Raw genomic sequence first — 26859 nt, forward strand, 5'->3', positions numbered from 1 at the left:
TGAGTGTTGCATGGGCTTAGTCTTTCTGTGGGGTGTCTTGAATTTAAACATCATGGAGGGGCTGGATGGCTTGGGATTGTGCTTATTTTTCTGTGATTTTCGTTTTTTTGGCCTGTTGTTGTGGCCTTTTCACCAGGGGTAGTGAGTGTTGCATGGGCCTAGTCTTTCTGTGGGGTGTCTTGAATTTAAACATCATGGAGGGCCTGGATGGTTTGGGATTGTGCTGATTTTTCTGTGTTTTTCGATTTTTTGGGGTGTTCATGGGGACAAGCCATGTGGGTGGGGGCCATTTTGAGTGCTGGTACAGGCAGGCCATGTGCTGGGAGGCAAGCGGCCATTTTGAATTCAGGCAGTGTTGTTAGGCCTGCAACCATTTTGCCTAGTTTTCAACCTTTATGCCCAGGGGTAGTGAGTGTTGCATGGGCCTAGTCTTTCTGTGGGGTGTCTTGAATGTAAACATCATGGAGGGTCTGGATGGTTTGGGATTGTGCTGATTTTTCTGTGATTTTCGTTTTTTTGGCCTGTTGTTGTGGCCTTTTCACCAGGGGTAGTGAGTGTTGCATGGGCCTAGTCTTTCTGTGGGGTGTCTTGAATTTAAAAATGTAAATGTAAATGTAGGTATACTTATATAGCGCAACCTGTCACCACAAAGGGCATCCTGGCGCTTGCCTAGGGAACCCGTCCTGGTATTCCCCTGTGAGAGGCCCCGGCAGGGGATCCACAAGGTGAAAGCCAGGCATCCCGCCGCGAGGGGCCGTTGTGGAGATTAAGCAAGCTATTGCCCAGAGTCGCAGAGCGTGAACCCGTGAGTCGAGAAGGCACCGGAGCGAGAATTATCGAGACCGTGGAATTTTTAGCCCAAGACCCGCCGAGGCGGGGAATTGAACCCTGGTCCAGGGCCGATCTCAGCTTCCGGGTCTGCCGCCTCTAACCCCTGAGCCACACTTCTCCATGTCTTTCTGTGGGTTGTCTTGAATTTAAACATCATGGAGGGGCTGGATGGATTGGGATTGTGCTGATTTTTCTGTGATTTTCGTTTTTTTGGCCTGTTGTTGAGGCCTTTTCACCAGGGGTAGTGAGTGTTGCATGGGCCTAGTCTTTCTGTGGGGTGTCTTGAATTTAAACATCATGGAGGGCCTGGATGGTTTGTGATTGTGCTGATTTTTCTGTGATTTTCGTTTTTTTGGCCTGTTGTTGAGGCCTTTTCACCAGGGGTAGTGAGTGTTGCATAGGCCTAGTCTTTCTGTGAGGTGTCTTGAATTTAAACATCATGGAGGGCCTGGATGGTTTGGGATTGTGCTGATTTTTCTGTGTTTTTCGATTTTTTGGGGTGTTCATGGGGACAAGCCATGTGGGTGGGGGCCATTTTGAGTGCTGGTACAGGCAGGCCATGTGCTGGGAGGCAAGCGGCCATTTTGAATTCAGGCAGTGTTGTTAGGCCTGCATCCATTTTGCCTAGTTTTCAACCTTTATGCCCAGGGGTAGTGAGTGTTGCATGGGCCTAGTCTTTCTGTGGGGTGTCTTGAATGTAAACATCATGGAGGGTCTGGATGGTTTGGGATTGTGCTGATTTTTCTGTGATTTTCGTTTTTTTGGCCTGTTGTTGTGGCCTTTTCACCAGGGGTAGTGAGTGTTGCATGGGCCTAGTCTTTCTGTGGGGTGTCTTGAATTTAAACATCATGGAGGGCCTGGATGGTTTGTGATTGTGCTGATTTTTCTGTGATTTTCGTTTTTTTGGCCTGCTGTTGGGGCCTTTTCATCAGGGGTAGTGACTGTTGCATGGGCCTAGTCTTTCTGTGGGGTGTCTTGAATTTAAACATCATGGAGAGCCTGGATGGTTTGGGATTGTGCTTATTTTTCTGTGATTTTCGTTTTTTTGGCCTGTTGTTGTGGCCTTTTCACGAGGGGTAGTGAGTGTTGCATGGGCCTAGTCTTTCTGTGGGTTGTCTTCAATTTAAACATCATGGAGGGGCTGGATGGATTGGGATTGTGCTGATTTTTCTGTGATTTTCGTTTTTTTGGCTTGTTGTTGAGGCCTTTTCACCAGGGGTAGTGAGTGTTGCATGGGCCTAGTCTTTCTGTGGGGTGTCTTGAATTTAAACATCATGGAGGGCCTGGATGGTTTGTGATTGTGCTGATTTTTCTGTGATTTTCGTTTTTTTGGCCTGTTGTTGTGGCCTTTTCAGCAGGGGTAGTGAGTGTTGCATGGGCCTAGTCTTTCTGTGGGGTGTCTTGAATTTAAACATCATGGAGGGCGTGGATGGTTTGGGATTGTGCTGATTTTTCTGTGTTTTTCAATTTTTTGGGGTGTTCATGGGGCAGGCCATGTGGGTGGGGGCCATTTTGAGTGCTGGTACAGGCAGGCCATGTGCTGGGAGGCAAGTGGCCATTTTGAATGCAGGCAGTGTTGTTAGGCCTGCAACCATTTTGCCTAGTTTTCAACCTTTATGCCCAGGGGTAGTGAGTGTTGCATGAGCCTAGTCTTTCTGTGGGGTGTCTTGAATTTAAACATCATGGAGGGGCTGGATGGCTTGGGATTGTGCTGATTTTTCTGTGATTTTCGTTTTTTTGGCCTGTTGTTGAGGCCTTTTCACCAGGGGTAGTGAGTGTTGCATAGGCCTAGTCTTTCTGTGAGGTGTCTTGAATTTAAACATCATGGAGGGCCTGGATGGTTTGGGATTGTGCTGATTTTTCTGTGTTTTTCGATTTTTTGGGGTGTTCATGGGGACAGGCCATGTGCTGGGAGGCAAGTGGTCATTTTGAATACAGGCAGTATTGTTAGGCCTGCAACCATTTTGCCTAGTTTTCAACCTTTATGCCCAGGGGTAGTGAGTGTTGCATGGGCCTAGTCTTTTCGTGGAGTGTCTTGAATTTAAACATCATGGAGGGGCTGGATGGCTTGGGATTGTGCCTATTTTTCTGTGATTTTCGTTTTTTTGGCCTGTTGTTGTGGCCTTTTCACCAGGGGTAGTGAGTGTTGCATGGGCCTAGTCTTTCTGTGGGGTGTCTTGAATTTAAACATCATGGAGGGGCTGGATGGCTTGGGATTGTGCCTATTTTTCTGTGATTTTCGTTTTTTTGGCCTGTTGTTGTGGCCTTTTCACCAGGGGTAGTGAGTGTTGCATGGGCCTAGTCTTTCTGTGGGGTGTCTTGAATTTAAACATCATGGAGGGGCTGGATGGCTTGGGATTGTGCTTATTTTTCTGTGATTTTCGTTTTTTTGGCCTGTTGTTGTGTCCTTTTCACCAGGGGTAGTGAGTGTTGCATGGGCCTAGTCTTTCTGTGGGGTGTCTTGAATTTAAACATCATGGAGGGCCGGGATGGTTTGGGATTGTGCTGATTTTTCTGTGTTTTTTGATTTTTTGGGGTGTTCATGGGGACAGGCCATGTGGGTGGGGGCCATTTTGAGTGCTGGTACAGGCAGGCCATGTGCTGGGAGGCAAGTGGCCATTTTGAATTTAGGCAGTGTTGTTAGGCCTGCAACCATTTTGCCTAGTTTTCAACCTTTATGCCCAGGAGTAGTGAGTGTTGCATGGGCCTAGTCTTTTCGTGGAGTGTCTTGAATTTAAACATCATGGAGGGCGTGGATGGCTTGGGATTGTGCTGATTTTTCTGTGATTTTCGTTTTTTTGGCCTGTTGTTGTGGCCTTTTCACCAGGGGTAGTGAGTGTTGCATGGGCCTAGTCTTTCTGTGGGGTGTCTTGAATTTAAACATCATGGAGGGGCTGGATGGCTTGGGATTGTGCTTATTTTTCTGTGATTTTCGTTTTTTTGGCCTGTTGTTGTGGCCTTTTCACCAGGGGTAGTGAGTGTTGCATGGGCCTAGTCTTTCTGTGGGGTGTCTTGAATTTAAACATCATGGAGGGCCTGGATGGTTTGGGATTGTGCTGATTTTTCTGTGTTTTTCGATTTTTTGGGGTGTTCATGGGGACAGGCCATGTGGGTGGGGGCCATTTTGAGTGCTGGTACAGGCAGGCCATGTGCTGGGAGGCAAGTGGCCATTTTGAATTCAGGCAGTGTTGTTAGGCCTGCAACCATGTTGCCTAGTTTTCAACCTTTATGCCCAGTGGTAGTGAGTGTTGCATGGGCCTAGTCTTTCTGTGGGGTGTCTTGAATGTTAACATCATGGAGGGTCTGGATGGTTTGGGATTGTGCTGATTTTTCTGTGATTTTCGTTTTTTTGGCCTGTTGTTGTGGCCTTTTCACCAGGGGTAGTGAGTGTTGCATGGGCCTAGTCTTTCTGTGGGGTGTCTTGAATTTAAACATCATGGAGAGCCTGGATGGTTTGGGATTGTGGTGATTTTTCTGTGTTTTTCGATTTTTTTGGGTGTTCATGGGGACAGGCCATGTGGGTGGGGGCCATTTTGAGTGCTGGTACAGGCAGGCCATGTGCTGGGAGGCAAGTGGTCATTTTGAATGCAGGCAGTGTTGTTAGGCCTGCAACCATTTTGCCTAGTTTTCAACCTTTATGCCCAGGGGTAGTGAGTGTTGCATGGGCCTAGTCTTTCTGTGAAGTGTCTTGAATTTAAACATCATGGAGGGCCTGGATGGCTTGGGATGGTGCTGATTTTTCTGTGATTTTCGTTTTTTTGGCCTGTTGTTGTGGCCTTTTCACCAGGGGTAGTGAGTGTTGCATGGGCCTAGTCTTTCTGTGGGGTGTCTTGAATTTAAACATCATGGAGGGCCTGGATGGCTTGGGATTGTGCTTATTTTTCTGTGATTTTCGTTTTTTTGGCCTGTTGTTGTGGCCTTTTCACCAGGGGTAGTGAGTGTTGCATGGGCCTAGTCTTTCTGTGGGGTGTCTTGAATTTAAACATCATGGAGGGCCTGGATGGTTTGGGATTGTGCTGATTTTTCTGTGTTTTTCGATTTTTTGGGGTGTTCATGGGGACAGGCCATGTGGGTGGGGGCCATTTTGAGTGCTGGTACAGGCAGGCCATGTGCTGGGAGGCAAGTGGCCATTTTGAATTGAGACAGTTTTGTTAGGCCTGCAACCATTTTGCCCAGTTTTCAAACTTTATGCACAGGGGTAGTGAGTGTTGCATGGGCCAAGTCTTTCTGTGGGGTGTCTTGAATGTAAACATCATGGAGGGTCTGAATGGTTTGGGATTGTGCTGATTTTTCTGTGATTTTCGTTTTTTTGGCCTGTTGTTGTGGCCTTTTCACCAGGGGTAGTGAGTGTTGCATGGGCCTAGTCTTTCTGTGGGGTGTCTTGAATTGAAACATCATGGAGGACCTGGATGGTTTGTGATTGTGCTGATTTTTCTGTGATTTTCATTCTTTTTGGCCTGCTGTTGGGGCCTTTTCATCAGGGGTAGTGAGTGTTGCATGGGCCTAGTCTTTCTGTGGGGTGTCTTGAATTTAAACATCATGGAGAGCCTGGATGGTTTGGGATTGTGCTGATTTTTCTGTGTTTTTCGATTTTTTGGGGTGTTCATGGGGAGAGGCCATGAGGGTGGGGGCCATTTTGAGTGCTGGTACAGGCAGGCCATGTGCTGGGAGGCAAGTGGCCATTTTGAATGCAGGCAGTGTTGTTAGGCCTGCAACCATTTTGCCTAGTTTTCAACCTTTATGCCCAGGGGTAGTGTGTGTTGCATGGGCCTAGTCTTTCTGTGGGGTGTCTTGAATTTAAACATCATGGAGGGCGTGGATGGTTTGCATTGTGCTGATTTTTCTGTGATTTTCGTTTTTTTGGCCTGTTGTTGTGGCCTTTTCACCAGCGGTAGTGAGTGTTGCATGGGCCTAGTCTTTCTGTGTGTTGTCTTGAATTTAAACATCATGGAGGGGCTGGATGGCTTGGGATTGTGCTGATTTTTCTGTGATTTTTGTTTTTTTGGCTTTTTGTTGTGGCCTTTTCACCAGGGGTAGTGAGTTTTGCATGGGCCTAGTCTTTCTGTGGGGTGTCTTGAATTTAAACATCATGGAGGGCCTGGATGGTTTGTGATTGTGCTGATTTTTCTGTTATTTTCGTTTTTTTGGCCTGTTGTTGTGGCCTTTTCACCAGGGGTAGTGAGTGTTGCATGGGCCTAGTCTTTCTGTGGGGTGTCTTGAATTTAAACATCATGGAGGCGCTGGATCGCTTGGAATTGTGCTTATTTTCCTCTGATTTTCGTTTTTTTGGCCTGTTGTTGTGGCCTTTTCACCACGGGTAGTGAGTGTTGCATGGGCCTAGTCTTTCTGTGGGGTGTCTTGAATTTAAACATCATGGAGGGCTTGTATGGTTTGGGATTGTGCTGATTTTTCTGTGTTTTTCGATTTTTTGGGGTGTTCATGGGGACAGGCCATGTGGGTGGGGGCCATTTTGAGTGCTGGTACAGGCAGGCCATGTGCTGGGAGGCAAGTGGTCATTTTGAATGCAGGCAGTGTTGTTAGGCCTGCAACCATTTGGCCTAGTTTTCAACCTTTATGCCCAGGGGTAGTGAGTGTTGCATGGGCCTAGTCTTTCTGTGGAGTGTCTTGAATTTAAACATCATGGAGGGCCTGGATGGCTTGGGATTTTGCTGATTTTTCTGTGATTTTCGTTTTTTTGGCCTGTTGTTGTGGCCTTTTCACCAGGGGTAGTGAGTGTTGCATGGGCCTAGTCTTTCTGTGGGGTGTCTTGAATTTAAACATCATGGAGGGGCTGGATGGCTTGGGATTGTGCTTATTTTTCTGTGATTTTCGTTTTTTGGCCTGTTGTTGTGGCCTTTTCACCAGGGGTAGTGAGTGTTGCATGGGCCTAGTCTTTCTGTGGGTTGTCTTGAATTTAAACATCATGGAGGGGCTGGATGGTTTGGGATTGTGCTGATTTTTTTGTGATGTTTGTTTTATTGGCCTGTTGTTGTGGCCTTTTCACCAGGGGTAGTGAGTGTTGCATGGTCCTAGTCTTCCTGTGGGGTGTCTTGAATTTAAACATCATGGAGGGCCTGGATGGTTTGTGATTGTGCTGATTTTTCTGTGATTTTCGTTTTTTTGGCCTGTTGTTGTGGCCTTTTCACCAGGGGTAGTGAGTGTTGCATGGGCCTAGTCTTTCTGTGGGGTGTCTTGAATTTAAACATCATGGAGGGCCTGGATGGTTTGGGATTGTGCTGATTTTTCTGTGTTTTTCGATTTTTTGGGGTGTTCATGGGGACAGGCCATGTGCTGGGAGGCAAGTGGTCATTTTGAATGCAGGCAGTGTTGTTAGGCCTGCAACCATTTTGCCTAGTTTTCAACCTTTATGCCCAGGGGTAGTGAATGTTGCATGGGCCTAGTCTTTCTGTGGAGTGTCTTGAATTTAAACATCACGGAGGGCCTGGATGGTTTGGGATTGTGCTGATTTTTCTGTGATTTTCGTTTTTTTGGCCTGTTGTTGTGGCCTTTTCACCAGGGGTAGTGAGTGTTGCATGGGCCTAGTCTTTATGTGGGGTGTCTTGAATTTAAACATCATGGAGGGGCTGGATGGCTTGGGATTGTGCTTATTTTTCTGTGATTTTCGTTTTTTTGGCCTGTTGTTGTGGCCTTTTCACCAGTGGGTAGTGAGTGTTGCATGGGCCTAGTCTTTCTGTGGGTGTCTTGAATTTAAACATAATGGAGGGCCTGGATGGTTTGGGATTGTGCTGATTTTTCTGTGTTTTTCGATTTTTTGGGGTGTTCATGGGGACAGGCCATATGGGTGGGGGCATTTTGAGTGCTGGTACAGGCAGGCCATGTGCTGGGAGGCAAGTGGCCATTTTGAATTCAGGCAGTGTTGTTAGGGCTGCAACCACTTTGCCCAGTTTTCAACATTTATGCCCAGGGGTAGTGAGTGTTGCATGGGCCTAGTCTTTCTGTGGGGTGTCTTGAATGTAAACATCATGGAGGGTCTGGATGGTTTGGGATTGTGCTGATTTTTCTGTGATTTTCGTTTTTTTGGCCTGTTGTTGTGGCCTTTTCACCAGGGGTAGTGAGTGTTGCATGGGCCTAGTCTTTCTGTGGGGTGTCTTGAATTTAAACATCATGGAGGGCCTGGATGGTTTGTGATTGTGCTGATTTTTCTGTAATTTTCGTTTTTTTGGCCTGCTGTTGGGGCTTTTTCATCAGGGGTAGTGAGTGTTGCATGGGCCTAGTCTTTCTGTGGAGTGTCTTGAATTTAAACATCATGGAGAGCCTGGATTGTTTGGGATTGTGCTGATTTTTCTGTGTTTTTTGATTTTTTGGGGTGTTCATGGGGACAGGCCATGTGGGTGGGGGCCATTTTGAGTGCTGGTTCAGGCAGGCCATGTGCTGGGAGGCAAGTGGTCATTTTGAATGCAGACAGTGTTGTTAGGCCTGCAACCATTTTGCCTGGTTTTCAACCTTTATGCCCAAGGGGTAGGGAGTGTTGCATGGGCCTAGTCTTTCAGTGAAGTGTCTTGAATTTAAACATCATGGAGGGCCTGGATGGCTTGGGATTGTGCTGATTTTTCTGTGATTTTTGTTTTTTTGGCCTGTTGTTGTGGCCTTTTCACCAGGGGTAGTGAGTGTTGCATGGGCCTAGTCTTTCTGTGGGGTGTCTTGAATTTAAACATCATGGAGGCGCTGGATCGCTTGGAATTGTGCTTATTTTTCTGTGATTTTCGTTTTTTTGGCCTGTTGTTGTAGCCTTTTCACCACGGGTAGTGAGTGTTGCATGGGCCTAGTCTTTCTGTGGGGTGTCTTGAATTTAAACATCATGGAGGGCTTGTATGGTTTGGGATTGTGCTGATTTTTCTGTGTTTTTAGATTTTTTGGGGTGTTCATGGGGACAGGCCATATGGGTGGGGGCCATTTTGAGTGCTGGTACAGGTAGGCCATGTGCTGGGAGGCAAGTGGCCATTTTTAATTCAGGCAGTGTTGTTAGGCCTGCAACCATTTTGCCTAGTTTTCAACCTTTATGCCCAGGGGTAGTGAGTGTTGCATGGGCCTAGTCTTTCTGTGGGGTGTCTTGAAAGTAAACATCATGGAGGGTCTGGATGGTTTGGGATTGTACTGATTTTTCTGTGATTTTCGTTTTTTTGGCCTGTTGTTGTGGCCTTTTCATAAGGGGTAGTGAGTGTTGCATGGGCCGAGTCTTTCTGTGGGGTGTCTTGAATTTAAACATCATGGAGGGCCTGGATGGTTTGTGATTGTGCTGATTTTTCTGTGATTTTCGTTTTTTTGGCCTGCTGTTGGGGCCTTTTCATCAGGGGTAGTGAGTGTTGCATGGGCCTAGTCTTTCTGTGTGGTGTCTTGAATTTAAACATCATGGAGAGCCTGGATGGTTTGGGATTGTGCTGATTTTTCTGTGTTTTTCGTTTTTTCTGGTTTTCATGGGGACAGGCCATGTGGGTGGGGGCCATTTTGAGTGCTGGTACAGGCAGGCCATGTGCTGGGAGGCAAGTGGCCATTTTGAATGCAGGCAGTGTTGTTAGGCCTGCAACCATTTTGCCTAGTTTTCAACCTTTATGCCCAGGGGTAGTGTGTGTTGCATGGGCCTAGTCTTTCTGCGGGGTGTCTTGAATTTAAACATCATGGAGGGCCTGGATGGTTTGGGATTGTGCTGATTTTTCTGTGATTTTCGTTTTTTTGGCCTGTTGTTGTGGCCTTTTCACCAGGGGTAGTGAGTGTTGCATGGGCCTAGTCTTTCTGTGGGGTGTCTTGAATTTAAACATCATGGAGGGGCTGGATGGCTTGGGATTGTGCTGATTTTTCTGTGATTTTTGTTTTTTTGGCCTGTTGTTGAGGCCTTTTCACCAGGGGTAGTGAGTGTTGCATGGGCCTAGTCTTTCTGTGGGGTGTCTTGAATTTAAACATCATGGAGGGCCTGGATGTTTTGGGATTGTGCTGATTTTTCTGTGTTTTTCGATTTTTTGGGGTGTTCATGGGGACAGGCCATGTGCCAGGGAGACAAGTGGTCATTTTGAAAACAGGCAGTGTTGTTAGGCCGGCAACCATTTTGCCTAGTTTTCAACCTTTATGCTCAGGGGTAGTGAGTGTTGCATGGGCCTAGTCTTTCTGTGGAGTGTCTTGAATTTAAACATCATGGAGGGCCTGGATGGCTTGGGATTGTGCTGATTTTTCTGTGATTTTCGTTTTTTTGGCCTGTTGTTGTGGCCTTTTCACCAGGGGTAGTGAGTGTTGCATGGGCCTAGTCTTTCTGTGGGGTGTCTTGAATTTAAACATCATGGAGGGGCTGGATGGCTTGGGATTGTGCTTATTTTTCTGTGATTTTCGTTTTTTTGGCCTGTTGTTGTGGCCTTTTCACCAGGGGTAGTGAGTGTTGCATGGGCCTAGTCTTTCTGTGGGGTGTCTTGAATTTAAACATCATGGAGGGCCTGGATGGTTTGGGATTGTGCTGATTTTTCTGTGTTTTTCGATTTTTTGGGGTGTTCATGGGGACAAGCCATGTGGGTGGGGGCCATTTTGAGTGCTGGTACAGGCAGGCCATGTGCTGGGAGGCAAGCGGCCATTTTGAATTCAGGCAGTGTTGTTAGGCCTGCAACCATTTTGCCTAGTTTTCAACCTTTATGCCCAGGGGTAGTGAGTGTTGCATGGGCCTAGTCTTTCTGTGGGGTGTCTTGAATGTAAACATCATGGAGGGTCTGGATGGTTTGGGATTGTGCTGATTTTTCTGTGATTTTCGTTTTTTTGGCCTGTTGTTGTGGCCTTTTCACCAGGGGTAGTGAGTGTTGCATGGGCCTAGTCTTTCTGTGGGGTGTCTTGAATTTAAACATCATGGAGGGCCTGGATGGTTTGTGATTGTGCTGATTTTTCTGTGATTTTCGTTTTTTTGGCCTGCTGTTGGGGCCTTTTCATCAGGGGTAGTGACTGTTGCATGGGCCTAGTCTTTCTGTGGGGTGTCTTGAATTTAAACATCATGGAGAGCCTGGATGGTTTGGGATTGTGCTGATTTTTCTGTGTTTTTCGATTTTTTGGGGTGTTCATGGGGACAGGCCATGTGGGTGGGGGCCATTTTGAGTGCTGGTACAGGCAGGCCATGTGCTGGGAGGCAAGTGGTCATTTTGAATGCAGGCAGTGTTGTTAGGCCCGCAACCATTTTGCCTAGTTTTCAACCTTTATGCCCAGGGGTAGTGAGTGTTGCATGGGCCTAGTCTTTCTGTGGAGTGTCTTGAATTTAAACATCATGGAGGGCCTGGATGGCTTGGGATTGTGCTGATTTTTCTGTGATTTTCGTTTTTTTGGCCTGTTGTTGTGGCCTTTTCACCAGGGGTAGTGAGTGTTGCATGGGCCTAGTCTTTCTGTGGGGTGTCTTGAATTTAAACATCATGAAGGGGCTGGATGGCTTGGGATTGTGCTTATTTTTCTGTGATTTTCGTTTTTTTGGCCTGTTGTTGTGGCCTTTTCACCAGGGGTAGTGAGTGTTGCATGGGCCTAGTCTTTCTGTGGGGTGTCTTGAATTTAAACATCATGGAGGGCCTGGATGGTTTGGGATTGTGCTGATTTTTCTGTGTTTTTCGATTTTTTGGGGTGTTCATGGGGACCGGCAATGTGGGTGGGGGCCATTTTGAGTGCTGGTACAGGCAGGCCATGTGCTGGGAGGCAAGCGGCCATTTTGAATTCAGGCAGTGTTGTTAGGCCTGCAACCATTTTGCCTAGTTTTCAACCTTTATGCCCAGGGGTAGTGAGTGTTGCATGGGCCTAGTCTTTCTGTGGGGTGTCTTGAATGTAAACATCATGGAGGGTCTGGATGGTTTGGGATTGTGCTGATTTTTCTGTGATTTTCGTTTTTTTGGCCTGTTGTTGTGGCCTTTTCACCAGGGGTAGTGTGTGTTGCATGGGCCTAGTCTTTCTGCGGGGTGTCTTGAATTTAAACATCATGGAGTGGCTGGATGGCTTGGGATTGTGCTGATTTTTCTGTGATTTTTGTTTTTTTGGCCTGTTGTTGAGGCCTTTTCACCAGGGGTAGTGAGTGTTGCATGGGCCTAGTCTTTCTGTGGGGTGTCTTGAATTTAAACATCATGGAGGGCCTGGATGGTTTGGGATTGTGCTGATTTTTCTGTGTTTTTCGATTTTTTGGGGTGTTCATGGGGACAGGCCATGTCCCAGGGAGACAAGTGGTCATTTTGAAAACAGGCAGTGTTGTTAGGCCTGCAACCATTTTGCCTAGTTTTCAACCTTTATGCTCAGGGGTAGTGAGTGTTGCATGGGCCTAGTCTTTCTGTGGTGTGTCTTGAATTTAAACATCATGGAGGGCCTGGATGGCTTGGGATTGTGCTGATTTTTCTGTGATTTTCGTTTTTTTGGCCTGTTGTTGTGGCCTTTTCACCAGGGGTAGTGAGTGTTGCATGGGCCTAGTCTTTCTGTGGGGTGTCTTGAATTTAAACATCATGGAGGGGCTGGATGGCTTGCGATTGTGCTTATTTTTCTGTGATTTTCGTTTTTTTGGCCTGTTGTTGTGGCCTTTTCACCAGGGGTAGTGAGTGTTGCATGGGCCTAGTCTTTCTGTGGGGTGTCTTGAATTTAAACATCATCGAGGGCCTGGATGGTTTGTGATTGTGCTGATTTTTCTGTGATTTTCGTTTTTTTGGCCTGCTGTTGGGGCCTTTTCATCAGGGGTAGTGACTGTTGCATGGGCCTAGTCTTTCTGTGTGGTGTCTTGAATTTAAACATCATGGAGAGCCTGGATGGTTTGGGATTGTGCTGATTTTTCTGTGTTTTTCGATTTTTCTGGTTTTCATGGGGACAGGCCATGTGGGTGGGGGCCATTTTGAGTGCTGGTACAGGCAGGCCATGTGCTGGGAGGCAAGTGGCCATTTTGAATGCAGGCAGTGTTGTTAGGCCTGCAACCATTTTGCCTAGTTTTCAACCTTTATGCCCAGGGGTAGTGTGTGTTGCATGGGCCTAGTCTTTCTGCGGGGTGTCTTGAATTTAAACAGCATGGAGGGCCTGGATGGTTTGGGATTGTGCTGATTTTTCTGTGATTTTCGTTTTTTTGGCCTGTTGTTGTGGCCTTTTCACCAGGGGTAGTGAGTGTTGCATGGGCCTAGTCTTTCTGTGGGGTGTCTTGAATTTAAACATCATGGAGGGGCTGGATGGCTTGGGATTGTGCTGATTTTTCTGTGATTTTTGTTTTTTTGGCCTGTTGTTGAGGCCTTTTCACCAGGGGTAGTGAGTGTTGCATGGGCCTAGTCTTTCTGTGGGGTGTCTTGAATTTAAACATCATGGAGGGCCTGGATGGTTTGGGATTGTGCTGATTTTTCTGTGTTTTTCGATTTTTTGGGGTGTTCATGGGGACAGGCCATGTGCCAGGGAGACAAGTGGTCATTTTGAAAACAGGCAGTGTTGTTAGGCCTGCAACCATTTTGCCTAGTTTTCAACCTTTATGCTCAGGGGTAGTGAGTGTTGCATGGGCCTAGTCTTTCTGTGGAGTGTCTTGAATTTAAACATCATGGAGGGCCTGGATGGCTTGGGATTGTGCTGATTTTTCTGTGATTTTCGTTTTTTTGGCCTGTTGTTGTGGCCTTTTCACCAGGGGTAGTGAGTGTTGCATGAGCCTAGTCTTTCTGTGGGGTGTCTTGAATTTAAACATCATGGAGGGGCTGGATGGCTTGGGATTGTGCTTATTTTTCTGTGATTTTCGTTTTTTTGGCCTGTTGTTGTGGCCTTTTCACCAGGGGTAGTGAGTGTTGCATGGGCCTAGTCTTTCTGTGTGGTGTCTTGAATTTAAACATCATGGAGGGCCTGGATGGTTTGGGATTGTGCTGATTTTTCTGTGTTTTTCGATTTTTTGGGGTGTTCATGGGGACAAGCCATGTGGGTGGGGGCCATTTTGAGTGCTGGTACAGGCAGGCCATGTGCTGGGAGGCAAGCGGCCATTTTGAATTCAGGCAGTGTTGTTAGGCCTGCAACCATTTTGCCTAGTTTTCAACCTTTATGCCCAGGGGTAGTGAGTGTTGCATGGGCCTAGTCTTTCTGTGGGGTGTCTTGAATTTAAACATCATGGAGGGCCTGGATGGCTTGGGATTGTGCTGATTTTTCTGTGATTTTCGTTTTTTTGGCCTGTTGTTGTGGCCTTTTCACCAGGGGTAGTGAGTGTTGCATGGGCCTAGTCTTTCTGTGGGGTGTCTTGAATTTAAACATCATGGAGGGCCTGGATGGTTTGTGATTGTGCTGATTTTTCTGTGATTTTCGTTTTTTTGGCCTGCTGTTGGGGCCTTTTCATCAGGGGTAGTGACTGTTGCATGGGCCTAGTCTTTCTGTGGGGTGTCTTGAATTTAAACATCATGGAGAGCCAGGATGGTTTGGGATTGTGCTGATTTTTCTGTGATTTTCGTTTTTTTGGCCTGTTGTTGTGGCCTTTTCACGAGGGGTAGTGAGTGTTGCATGGGCCTAGTCTTTCTGTGGGTTGTCTTGAATTTAAACATCATGGAGGGGCTGGATGGATTGGGATTGTGCTGATTTTTCTGTGGTTTTCGTTTTTTTTGGCTTGTTGTTGAGGCCTTTTCACCAGGGGTAGTGAGTGTTGCATGGGCCTAGTCTTTCTGTGGGGTGTCTTGAATTTAAACATCATGGAGGGCCTGGATGGTTTGTGATTGTGCTGATTTTTCTGTGATTTTCGTTTTTTTGGCCTGTTGTTGTGGCCTTTTCAGCAGGGGTAGTGAGTGTTGCATGGGCCTAGTCTTTCTGTGGGGTGTCTTGAATTTAAACATCATGGAGGGCCTGGATGGTTTGGGATTGTGCTGATTTTTCTGTGTTTTTCGATTTTTTGGGGTGTTCATGGGGCAGGCCATGTGGGTGGGGGCCATTTTGAGTGCTGGTACAGGCAGGCCATGTGCTGGGAGGCAAGTGGCCATTTTGAATGCAGGCAGTGTTGTTAGGCCTGCAACCATTTTGCCTAGTTTTCAACCTTTATGCCCAGGGGTAGTGAGTGTTGCATGAGCCTAGTCTTTCTGTGGGGTGTCTTGAATTTAAACATCATGGAGGGGCTGGATGGCTTGGGATTGTGCTGATTTTTCTGTGATTTTCGTTTTTTTGGCCTGTTGTTGAGGCCTTTTCACCAGGGGTAGTGAGTGTTGCATAGGCCTAGTCTTTCTGTGAGGTGTCTTGAATTTAAACATCATGGAGGGCCTGGATGGTTTGGGATTGTGCTGATTTTTCTGTGTTTTTCGATTTTTTGGGGTGTTCATGGGGACAGGCCATGTGCTGGGAGGCAAGTGGTCATTTTGAATACAGGCAGTGTTGTTAGGCCTGCAACCATTTTGCCTAGTTTTCAACCTTTATGCCCAGGGGTAGTGAGTGTTGCATGGGCCTAGTCTTTTCGTGGAGTGTCTTGAATTTAAACATCATGGAGGGGCTGGATGGCTTGGGATTGTGCCTATTTTTCTGTGATTTTCGTTTTTTTGGCCTGTTGTTGTGGCCTTTTCACCAGGGGTAGTGAGTGTTGCATGGGCCTAGTCTTTCTGTGGGGTGTCTTGAATTTAAACATCATGGAGGGGCTGGATGGCTTGGGATTGTGCCTATTTTTCTGTGATTTTCGTTTTTTTGGCCTGTTGTTGTGGCCTTTTCACCAGGGGTAGTGAGTGTTGCATGGGCCTAGTCTTTCTGTGGGGTGTCTTGAATTTAAACATCATGGAGGGGCTGGATGGCTTGGGATTGTGCTTATTTTTCTGTGATTTTCGTTTTTTTGGCCTGTTGTTGTGTCCTTTTCACCAGGGGTAGTGAGTGTTGCATGGGCCTAGTCTTTCTGTGGAGTGTCTTGAATTTAAACATCATGGAGGGCCGGGATGGTTTGGGATTGTGTTGATTTTTCTGTGTTTTTCGATTTTTTGGGGTGTTCATGGGGACAGGCCATGTGGGTGGTGGCCATTTTGAGTGCTGGTACAGGCAGGCCATGTGCTGGGAGGCAAGTGGCCATTTTGAATTTAGGCAGTGTTGTTAGGCCTGCAACCATTTTGCCTAGTTTTCAACCTTTATGCCCAGGAGAAGTGAGTGTTGCATGGGCCTAGTCTTTTCGTGGAGTGTCTTGAATTTAAACATCATGGAGGGCGTGGATGGCTTGGGATTGTGCTGATTTTTCTGTGATTTTTGTTTTTTTGGCCTGTTGTTGTGGCCTTTTCACCAGGGGTAGTGAGTGTTGCATGGGCCTAGTCTTTCTGTGGGGTGTCTTGAATTTAAACATCATGGAGGGGCTGGATGGCTTGGGATTGTGCTTATTTTTCTGTGATTTTCGTTTTTTTGGCCTGTTGTTGTGGCCTTTTCACCAGGGGTAGTGAGTGTTGCATGGGCCTAGTCTTTCTGTGGGGTGTCTTGAATTTAAACATCATGGAGGGCCTGGATGGTTTGGGATTGTGCTGATTTTTCTGTGTTTTTCGATTTTTTGGGGTGTTCATGGGGACAGGCCATGTGGGTGGGGGCCATTTTGAGTGCTGGTACAGGCAGGCCATGTGCTGGGAGGCAAGTGGCCATTTTGAATTCAGGCAGTGTTGTTAGGCCTGCAACCATGTTGCCTAGTTTTCAACCTTTATGCCCAGTGGTAGTGAGTGTTGCATGGGCCTAGTCTTTCTGTGGGGTGTCTTGAATGTTAACATCATGGAGGGTCTGGATGGTTTGGGATTGTGCTGATTTTTCTGTGATTTTCGTTTTTTTGGCCTGTTGTTGTGGCCTTTTCACCAGGGGTAGTGAGTGTTGCATGGGCCTAGTCTTTCTGTGGGGTGTCTTGAATTTAAACATCATGGAGAGCCTGGATGGTTTGGGATTGTGGTGATTTTTCTGTGTTTTTCGATTTTTTTGGGTGTTCATGGGGACAGGCCATGTGGGTGGGGGCCATTTTGAGTGCTGGTACAGGCAGGCCATGTGCTGGGAGGCAAGTGGTCATTTTGAATGCAGGCAGTGTTGTTAGGCCTGCAACCATTTTGCCTAGTTTTCAACCTTAATGCCCAGGGGTAGTGAGTGTTGCATGGGCCTAGTCTTTCTGTGAAGTGTCTTGAATTTAAACATCATGGAGGGCCTGGATGGCTTGGGATTGTGCTGATTTTTCTGTGATTTTCGTTTTTTTGGCCTGTTGTTGTGGCCTTTTCACCAGGGGTAGTGAGTGTTGCATGGGCCTAGTCTTTCTGTGGGGTGTCTTGAATTTAAACATCATGGAGGACCTGGATGGTTTGTGATTGTGCTGATTTTTCCTGTGATTTTCATTCTTTTTGGCCTGCTGTTGGGGCCTTTTCATCAGGGGTAGTGAGTGTTGCATGGGCCTAGTCTTTCTGTGGGGTGTCTTGAATTTAAACATCATGGAGAGCCTGGATGGTTTGGGATTGTGCTGATTTTTCTGTGTTTTTCGATTTTTTGGGGTGTTCATGGGGAGAGGCCATGAGGGTGGGGGCCATTTTGAGTGCTGGTACAGGCAGGCCATGTGCTGGGAGGCAAGTGGCCATTTTGAATGCAGGCAGTGTTGTTAGGCCTGCAACCATTTTGCCTAGTTTTCAACCTTTATGCCCAGGGGTAGTGTGTGTTGCATGGGCCTAGTCTTTCTGTGGGGTGTCTTGAATTTAAACATCATGGGGGGCGTGGATGGTTTGCATTGTGCTGATTTTTCTGTGATTTTCGTTTTTTTGGCCTGTTGTTGTGGCCTTTTCACCAGGGGTAGTGAGTGTTGCATGGGCCTAGTCTTTCTGTGGGTTGTCTTGAATTTAAACATCATGGAGGGGCTGGATGGCTTGGGATTGTGCTGATTTTTCTGTGATTTTTGTTTTTTTGGCTTTTTTTTGTGGCCTTTTCACCAGGGGTAGTGAGTTTTGCATGGGCCTAGTCTTTCTGTGGGGTGTCTTGAATTTAAACATCATGGAGGGCCTGGATGGTTTGTGATTGTGCTGATTTTTCTGTGATTTTCGTTTTTTTGGCCTGCTGTTGGGGCCTTTTCATCAGGGGTAGTGAGTGTTGCATGGGCCTAGTCTTTCTGTGGGGTGTCTTGAATTTAAACATCATGGAGAGCCTGGATGGTTTGGGATTGTGCTGATTTTTCTGTGTTTTTTTGATTTTTTGGGGTGTTCATGGGCACAGGCCATGTGGGTGGGGGCCATTTTGAGTGCTGGTACAGGCAGGCCATGTGCTGGGAGGCAAGTGGCCATTTTGAATGCAGGCAGTGTTGTTAGTCCTGCAACCATTTTGCCTAGTTTTCAACCTTTATGCCCAGGGGTAGTGTGTGTTGCATGGGCCTAGTCTTTCTGTGGGGTGTCTTGAATTTAAACATCATGAAAGGCCTGGATGGTTTGGGATTGTGCTGATTTTTCTGTGATTTTCGTTTTTTTGGCCTGTTGTTGTGGCCTTTTCACCAGTGGTAGTGAGTGTTGCATGGGCCTAGTCTTTCTGTGGGTTGTCTTGAATTTAAACATCATGGAGGGGCTGGATGGCTTGGGATTGTGCTGATTTTTCTGTGATTTTTGTTTTTTTTGCTTGTTGTTGTGGCCTTTTAACCAGGGGTAGTGAGTGCTGCATGGGCCTAGTCTTTCTGTGGGGTGTCTTGAATTTAAACATCATGGAGGGCCTGGATGGTTTGTGATTGTGCTGATTTTTCTGTGATTTCCGTTTTTTTTGGCCTGTTGTTGCGGCCTTTTCACCAGGGGTAGTGAGTGTTGCATGAGCCTAGTCTTTCTGTGAGGTGTCTTGAATTTAAACATCACGGAGGGCCTGGATGGTTTGGGATTGTGCTGATTTTTCTGTGTTTTTCGATTTTTTGGGGTGTTCATGGGGCAGGCCATGTGGGTGGGGGCCATTTTGAGTGCTGGTACAGGCAGGCCATGTGCTGGGAGGCAAGTGGCCATTTTGAATGCAGCTAGTGTTATTAGGCCTGCAACCATTTTGCCTAGTTTTCAACCTTTATGCCCAGGGGTAGTGAGTATTGCATGGGCCTAGTCTTTATGTGGGGTGTCTTGAATTTAAACATCATGGAGGGCCTGGATGGTTTGGGATTGTGCTGATTTTTCTGTGATTTTTGTTTTTTTGGCCTGTTGTTGTGGCCTTTTCACCAGGGGTAGTGAGTGTTGCATGGGCCTAGTCTTTCTGTGGGGTGTCTTGAATTTAAACATCATGGAGGGGCTGGATGGCTTGGGATTGTGCTGATTTTTCTGTGATTTTCGTTTTTTTGGCCTGTTGTTGTGGCCTTTTCACCAGGGGTAGTGAGTGTTGCATGGGCCTAGTCTTTCTGTGAGGTGTCTTAAATTCAAACATCATTGAGGGCCTGGATGGTTTGGGATTGTGCTGATTTTTCTGTGTTTTCCGATTTTTTGGGGTGTTCATGGGGACAGGCCATGTGGGTGGTGGCCATTTTGAGTGCTGGTACAGGCAGGCCATGTGCTGGGAGGCAATTGGCCATTTTGAATTCAGGCAGTTTTGTTAGCCTGCAACAATTTTGCCTAGTTTTCAACCTTTATGCCCAGGGGTAGTGAGTGTTGCATGGGCCTAGTCTTTCTGTGAGGTGCCTTGAATGTAAACATCATGGAGGGTCTGGATGGTTTGGGATTGTGCTGATTTTTCTGTGATTTTCGTTTTTTTGGCCTGTTGTTGTGGCCTTTTCACCAGGGGTAGTGAGTGTTGCATGGGCCTAGTCTTTCTGTGGGGTGTCTTGAATTTAAACATCATGGAGGGCCTGGATGGTTTGTGATTGTGCTGATTTTTCTGTGATTTACGTTTTTTCGGCCTGCTGTTGGGGCCTTTTCATCAGGGGTAGTGAGTGTTGCATGGGCCTAGTCTTTCTGTGGGGTGTATTGAATTTAAACATCATAGAGAGCATGGATGGTTTGGGATTGTGCTGATTTTTCTGTGTTTTTCGATTTTTTGGGGTGTTCATGGGGACAGGCCATGTGGGTGGGGGCCATTTTGAGTGCTGGTACAGGCAGGCCATGTGCTGGGAGGCAAGTGGCCATTTTGAATGCAGGCAGTGTTGTTAGGCCTACAACCATTTTGCCTAGTTTTCAACCTTTATGCCCAGGGGTAGTGTGTGTTGCATGGGCCTAGTCTTTCTGTGGGGTGTCTTGAATTTAAACATCATGGAGGGCATGGATGGTTTGGATTGTGCTGATTTTTCTGTGATTTTCGTTTTTTTGGCCTGTTGTTGTGGCCTTTTCACCAGGGGTAGTGAGTGTTGCATGGGCCTAGTCTTTCTGTGGGTTGTCTTGAATTTATGAAATATAAAGTGTTATCCAGAAACTGATAACATCCCTTAGGGCACACTGATAGGCGATTCCTGCCTTCACTATTCAAAGAACCATGGTGAATGTTCAAATCAGAAAAGGTTTTTAATCCATGGTGTATAATTCAGATAAATGTTACATCACATTTTTAAATCCAGTAGTACAATCCACTTTAACACTTGTGGCTCCAATGCATTTCGGACCTTAGTCCTTCATCGGGGAGCATCTACAAAAGAACGACATAAAAGTCCTATGTTGTCTGTGCTAAAAGAAAATTAAATGAAAAACATGGGCCATGTAGTGACCAGGTTATTAAGAATTACCGCGTGAGATGTTAGTGACTTGCCGCCAGATTCATCATTCTCCCGTTTTGCGAGGCCCTAATAGCGATTCATAGCGAATCGCTATTAAGGACTCGCAAAACGGGATTCATGTAGGAATCGCAATATTTTTAGCGATTCCTACACATTCTTTATTTGCGATTAGCAAATTGCTAATCGCAAATAAGGAAAAACTCCCCATGCATTCCTATGGGCCAAAAGGCCCATAGGAATGAAATGAATGAAATGAAATGAAATGAAATGAAATGAAATGAAATGAAATTAGATTTATAAAGCGCATGGATGCCCTTGAGCGTCCCAGCGCTAACTTAACTGAAATGAATGGTGAGTATTCCTTATTTGCGATTAGCAATTTGCTAATCGCAAATAAGATAGCGAATTGAAGGGTGCCAGGGGTGTCCAAAGGACACCCTGTAGCACCCCTCAAATGATCTGTGACACAGGTGTTGCACACACACATGTCCAAAGGACATGTGTGTGTGTAACATGCAACTCAGAAAAATGCATTTAAATGCATTTTTCTGAGTTTTCGCAATTTATCGCGAGGTCTGACCTCGCGGTAAATTGCGCCTAGAAATTGCGAATTCGCAAATTTAAATAGGATGTTGAATTGCATTTAAGGAATCTCAAATAGAGATTCCTTAAATGTCATTCCTCGCAAAATTGCGAGATCGCAATTAGCGATTTTTACATTTGGGATGCTGAATCCCAAATGCAAAAATCGCTCTCGCAAAGGGCCGGATTCTCAGAATCTGGCCCTTTGCGAGCGCAAAAAAGCTTGATGAATCAGGCTGTAGGTGCCGTATAAAAACGGGATCAAGGTGGAGGACTGACGAGTGTGCGTGATTTTAAGTAAAAAGTCAGGGTCAAAGATACTAGATCGGCATGCTGAAAAGCGAGGCTGTTCAAAGATGTGTTAACACGTACAATACGGAGGTTTGCTGGTTTAAACAAATAAATGCTCGCCAAGGCTTACCGGACAGAACTGAAGTGGATACACGCCAGGTTGGAAAACTCCATCATCGGTTACCGCGAGAAACGCGGAAGTGTTTAGGTAAAGTTATCGGGTTAGTCACGTGGTGTAGAGTGAGACAAAAGACTAACGGGGAAGGTGTTTGAGCTCAAGTGGAGGAAAGAAAAGCGCCACGATAACATATAATTCTGAAAAATGAATAGGTGAAAAATAAAAAATAAAACGAATGGAATAACATGAAAAAATAAATGGAATAACATGAAAAAATATGAAAGTTAGTAACCTGACACAGGTAGAGAACCTGAACCGGGATGTTAAGTAAACATAAAAGTGCATATACACTGTGAATGTGTTAATCGCACAGTCTACTGAGGTAAACAACAAGGAGGGTGTACAGAACTATGGGTCCCCAAAAGGGGATGTCAATTAATATATTTCCAGGTAACATGAAAATTCAATGCTTTCGTTAAGACCGAAGGGTCTCATGGAATGAAGTCTATATAACCAGTGATTTTCCCTTTGAAGTAACTGCTTGTTATTGTCTCTTCCTTCTGCTTTGTTGACAACCTCTAGAATCATGTATTTCAACTGGGAAACTATGTGTTTCATTTCGTGAAAATGAGTCGCAATGGTAGATTTCTGGTTAACAGTGCGAATGTTTGACTTGTGTTCATTTAAACAGATTTTTATCTTTCTCTCGGTCTTCCCCACGTAGGTTTTGATCCCGTTTTTATACGGCACCTAGTCACTAACATCTCACGCGGTAATTCTTAATAACCTGGTCACTACATGGCCCGTGTTTTTCATTTAATTTTCTTTTAGCACAGACAACTTAGGTCTTTTATGTCGTTCTTTTGTAGATGCTCCCCGATGAAGGACTAAGGTCCGAAATGCATTGGAGCCACAAGTGTTAAAGTGGATTGTACTACTGGATTTAAAAATGTGATGTAACATTCATCTGAATTATACACCATGGATTAAAAACATTTTCTGATTTGAACATTCACCATGGTTCTTTGAATAGTGAAGGCAGGAATCGCCTATCAGTGTGCCCTAAGGGATGTTATCAGTTTCTGGATAACACTTTATATTTCATGAATTTACTCGTCCACGGGGCAGAGTACGACACCTGGGAGCACCTACCTCAACATATAAACTTTGTTTTCAAAAATTATTCAACCAAAGCTTTGCACTGGTCTCTAAAATCCCCATCCATTGTCTTGAATTTAAACATCATGGAGGGGCTGGATGGTTTGGGATTGTGCTGATTTTTCTGTGATTTTCGTTTTTTTGGGTTGTTGTTGTGGCCTTTTCACCAGGGGTAGTGAGTGTTGCATGGGCCTAGTCTTTCTGTGGGGTGTCTTGAATTTAAACATCATGGAGGGCCTGGATGGTTTGTGAATGTGCTGATTTTTCTGTGATTTTCGATTTTTTGGCCTGTTGTTGTGGCCTTTTCACCAGGAGTAGTGAGTGTTGCATGGGCCTAGTCTTTCTGTGGGGTGACTTGAATTTAAACATCATGGAGGGCCTGGATGGTTTGGGATTGTGCTGATTTTTCTGTGTTTTTCGATTTTTTGGGGTGTTCATGGGGACAGGCCATGTGGGTGGGGGCCATTTTGAGTGCTGGTACAGGCAGGCCATGTGCTGGGAGGCAAGTGGCCATTTTGAATGCAGGCAGTGTTGTTAGGCCTGCAACCATTTTGCCTAGTTTTCAACCTTTATGCCCAGGGGTAGTGAGTGTTGCATGGGCCTTGTCTTTCTGTGGGGTGTCTTGCATTCAAACATCATGGAGGGCCTGGATGGTTTGGAATTGTGCTGATTTTTCTGTGAATTTCGTTTTTGTTGCCTGTTGTTGTGGCCTTTTCACCAGGGGTAGTGAGTGTTGCATGGGCCTAGTCTTTCTGTGGGGTGTCTTGAATTGAAACATCATGGAGGGGCTGGATGGCTTGGGATTGTGCTGATTTTTCTGTTATTTTCGTTTCTTTGGCCTGTTGTTGTGGCCTTTTCACCAGTGAGTGTTGCATGGGCCTAGTCTTTCTGTGGGGTGTCTTGAATTTAAACATCATGGAGTGCCTGGATGGTTTGTGATTGTGCTGATTTTTCTGTGATTTTCGTTTTTTTGGCCTGTTGTTGTGGCCTTTTCACCAGGGGTAGTGAGTGTTGCATGGGCCTAGTCTTTCTGTGGGGTGTCTTGAATTTAAACATCATGGAGGGCGTGGATGGTTTGGATTGTGCTGATTTTTCTGTGATTTTTGTTTTTTTGGCCTGTTGTTGTGGCCTTTTCACCAGGGGTAGTGAGTGTTGCATGGGCCTAGTCTTTCAGTGGGTTGTCTTGAATTTAAACATCATGGAGGGGCTGGATGGCTTGGGATTGTGCTGATTTTTCTGTGATTTTCGTTTTTTGGGCTTGTTCTTGTGGCCTTTTCACCAGGGGTAGTGAGTGTTGCATGGGCCTAGTCTTTCTGTGGGTTGTCTTGAATTTACACATCATGGAGGGGCTGGATGGCTTGGGATTGTGCTGATTTTTCTGTGATTTTCGTTTTTTTGGCCTGTTGTTGTGGCCTTTTTACCAGGGGTAGTGAGTGTTGCATGGGCCTAGTCTTTCTGTGGGGTGTCTTGAATTTAAACATCATGGAGGGCCTGGATGGTTTGTGATTGTGCTGATTTTTCTGTGATTTTCGTTTTTTTGGCCTGTTGTTGTGGCCTTTTCACCAGGGGTAGTGAGTGTTGCATGGGCCTAGTCTTTCTGTGGGTTGTCTTGAATTTACACATCATGGAGGGGCTGGATGGCTTGGGATTGTGCTGATTTTTCTGTGATTTTCGTTTTTTTGGCCTGTTGTTGTGGCCTTTTCACCAGGGGTAGTGAGTGTTGCATGGGCCTAGTCTTTCTGTGGGGTGTCTTGAATTTAAACATCATGGAGGGCCTGGATGGTTTGGCATTGTGCTGATTTTTTTGTGTTTTTCGATTTTTTGGGGTGTTCATGGGGACAGGCCATGTGGGTGGGGGCCATTTTGAGTGCTGGTACAGGCAGGCCATGTGCTGGGAGGCAAGTGGCCATTTTGAATGCAGGCAGTGTTGTTAGGCCTGCAACCATTTTGCCTAGTTTTCAACCTTTATGCCCAGTGGTAGTGAGTGTTGCATGGGCCTAGTCTTTCTGTGGGGTGTCTTGAATTTAAACATCATGGAGGGCCTGGATGGTTTGGGATTGTGCTGATTTTTCTGTGATTTTCGTTTTTTTGGCCTGTTGTTGTGGCCTTTTCACCAGGGGTAGTGAGTGTTGCATGGGCCTAGTCTTTCTGTGGGGTGTCTTGAATTTAAACATCATGGAGGGGCTGGATGGCTTGGGATTGTGCTGATTTTTCTGTGATTTTCGTTTTTTTGGCCTGTTGTTGTGGCCTTTTCACCAGGGGTAGTGAGTGTTGCATGGGCCTAGTCTTTCTGTGGGGTGTCTTGAATTTAAACATCATGGAGGGCCTGGATGGTTTGGGATTGTGCTGATTTTTCTGTGTTTTTCGATTTTTTGGGGTGTTCAAGGGGACAGGCCATGTGGGTGGGGGCCATTTTGAGTGCTGGTACAGGCAGGCCATGTCCTGGGAGGCAAGTGGCCATTTTGAATTCAGGCAGTTTTGTTAGGCCTGCAACCATTTTGCCTAGTTTTCAACCTTTATGCCCAGGGGTAGTGAGTGTTGCCTGGGCCTAGTCTTTCTGTGGGGTGTCTTGAATGTAAATATCATGGAGGGTCTGGATGGTTTGGGATTGTGCTGATTTTTCTGTGATTTTCGTTTTTTTGGCCAGCGGTTGGGGCCTTTTCATCAGGGGTAGTGAGTGTTGCATGGGCCTAGTCTTTATGTGGGGTGTCTTGAACTTAAACATCATGGAGGGGCTGGATGGCTTGGGATTGTGCTTATTTTTCTGTGATTTTCGTTTTTTTGGCCTGTTGTTGTGGCCTTTTTACCAGGGGTAGTGAGTGTTGCATGGGCCTAGTCTTTCTGTGGGTTGTCTTGAATTTACACATCATGGAGGGGCTGGATGGCTTGGGATTGTGCTGATTTTTCTGTGATTTTCGTTTTTTTGGCCTGTTGTTGTGGCCTTTTTACCAGGGGTAGTGAGTGTTGCATGGGCCTAGTCTTTCTGTGGGGTGTCTTGAATTTAAACATCATGGAGGGCCTGGATGGTTTGGGATTGTACTGATTTTTTTGTGATTTTCGTTTTTTGGCCTGTTGTTGTGGCCTTTTCACCAGGGGTAGTGAGTGTTGCATGGGCCTAGTCTTTCTGTGGGGTGTCTTGAATTTAAACATCATGGAGGGGCTGGATGGCTTGGGATTGTGCTGATTTTTCTGTGATTTTCGTTTTTTTGGCCTGTTGTTGTGGCCTTTTCACCAGGGGTAGTGAGTGTTGCATGGGCCTAGTCTTTCTGTGGGGTGTCTTGAATTTAAACATTATGGAGGGCCTGGATGGTTTGATATTGTGCTGATTTTTCTGTGTTTTTCGATTTTTTGGGGTGTTCATGGGGACAGGCCATGTGGGTGGGGACCATTTTGAGTGCTGGTACAGGCAGGCCATGTGCTGGGAGGCAAGTGGCCATTTTGAATTCAGGCAGTTTTGTTAGGCCTGCAACCATTTTGCCTAGTTTTCAACCTTTATGCCCAGGGGTAGAGAGTGTTGCATGGGCCTAGTCTTTCTGTGGGGTGTCTTGAATGTAAACATCATGGAGGGTCTGGATGGTTTGGGATTGTGCTGATTTTTCTGTGATTTTCGTTTTTTTGGCCTGTTGTTGTGGCCTTTTCACCAGGGGTAGTGAGTGTTGCATGGGCCTAGTCTTTCTGTGGGGTGTCTTGAATTTAAACATCATGGAGGGCGTAGATGGTTTGTGATTGTGCTGATTTTTCTGTGATTTTCGTTTTTTTGGCCTGCTGTTGGGGCCTTTTCATCAGGGGTAGTGAGTGTTGCATGGGCCTGGTCTTTCTGTGGGGTGTCTTGAATTTAAACATCATGGAGGGCCTGGATGGTTTGGGATTGTGCTGATTTTTCTGTGTTTTTCGATTCTTTGGGGTGTTCATGGGGACAGGCCATGTGGGTGGGGGCCATTTTGAGTGCTGGTACAGGCAGGCCATGTGCTGGGAGGCAAGTGGCCATTTTGAATTCAGGCAGTGTTGTTAGGCTTGCAACCATTTTGCCTAGTTTTCAACCTTTATGCCCAGGGGAAGTGAGTGTTGCATGGGCCTAGTCTTTCTGTGGGGAGTCTAGAATGTAAACATCATAGAGGGTCTGGATGGTTTGGGATTGTGCTGATTTTTTTGTGATTTTTGTTTTTTTGGCCTGTTGTTGTGGCCTTTTCACCAGGGGTAGTGAGTGTGTCATGGGCCTAGTCTATCTGTGGGTTGTCTTGAATTTAAACATCATGGAGGGGCTGGATGGCTTGGGATTGTGCTGATTTTTCTGTGATTTTCGTCTTTTTGGCCTGTT

Source organism: Lissotriton vulgaris, chromosome 2_1 (assembly GCF_964263255.1).
Source record: "Lissotriton vulgaris chromosome 2_1, aLisVul1.2, whole genome shotgun sequence".
Lineage (NCBI taxonomy): Eukaryota > Metazoa > Chordata > Amphibia > Caudata > Salamandridae > Lissotriton > Lissotriton vulgaris.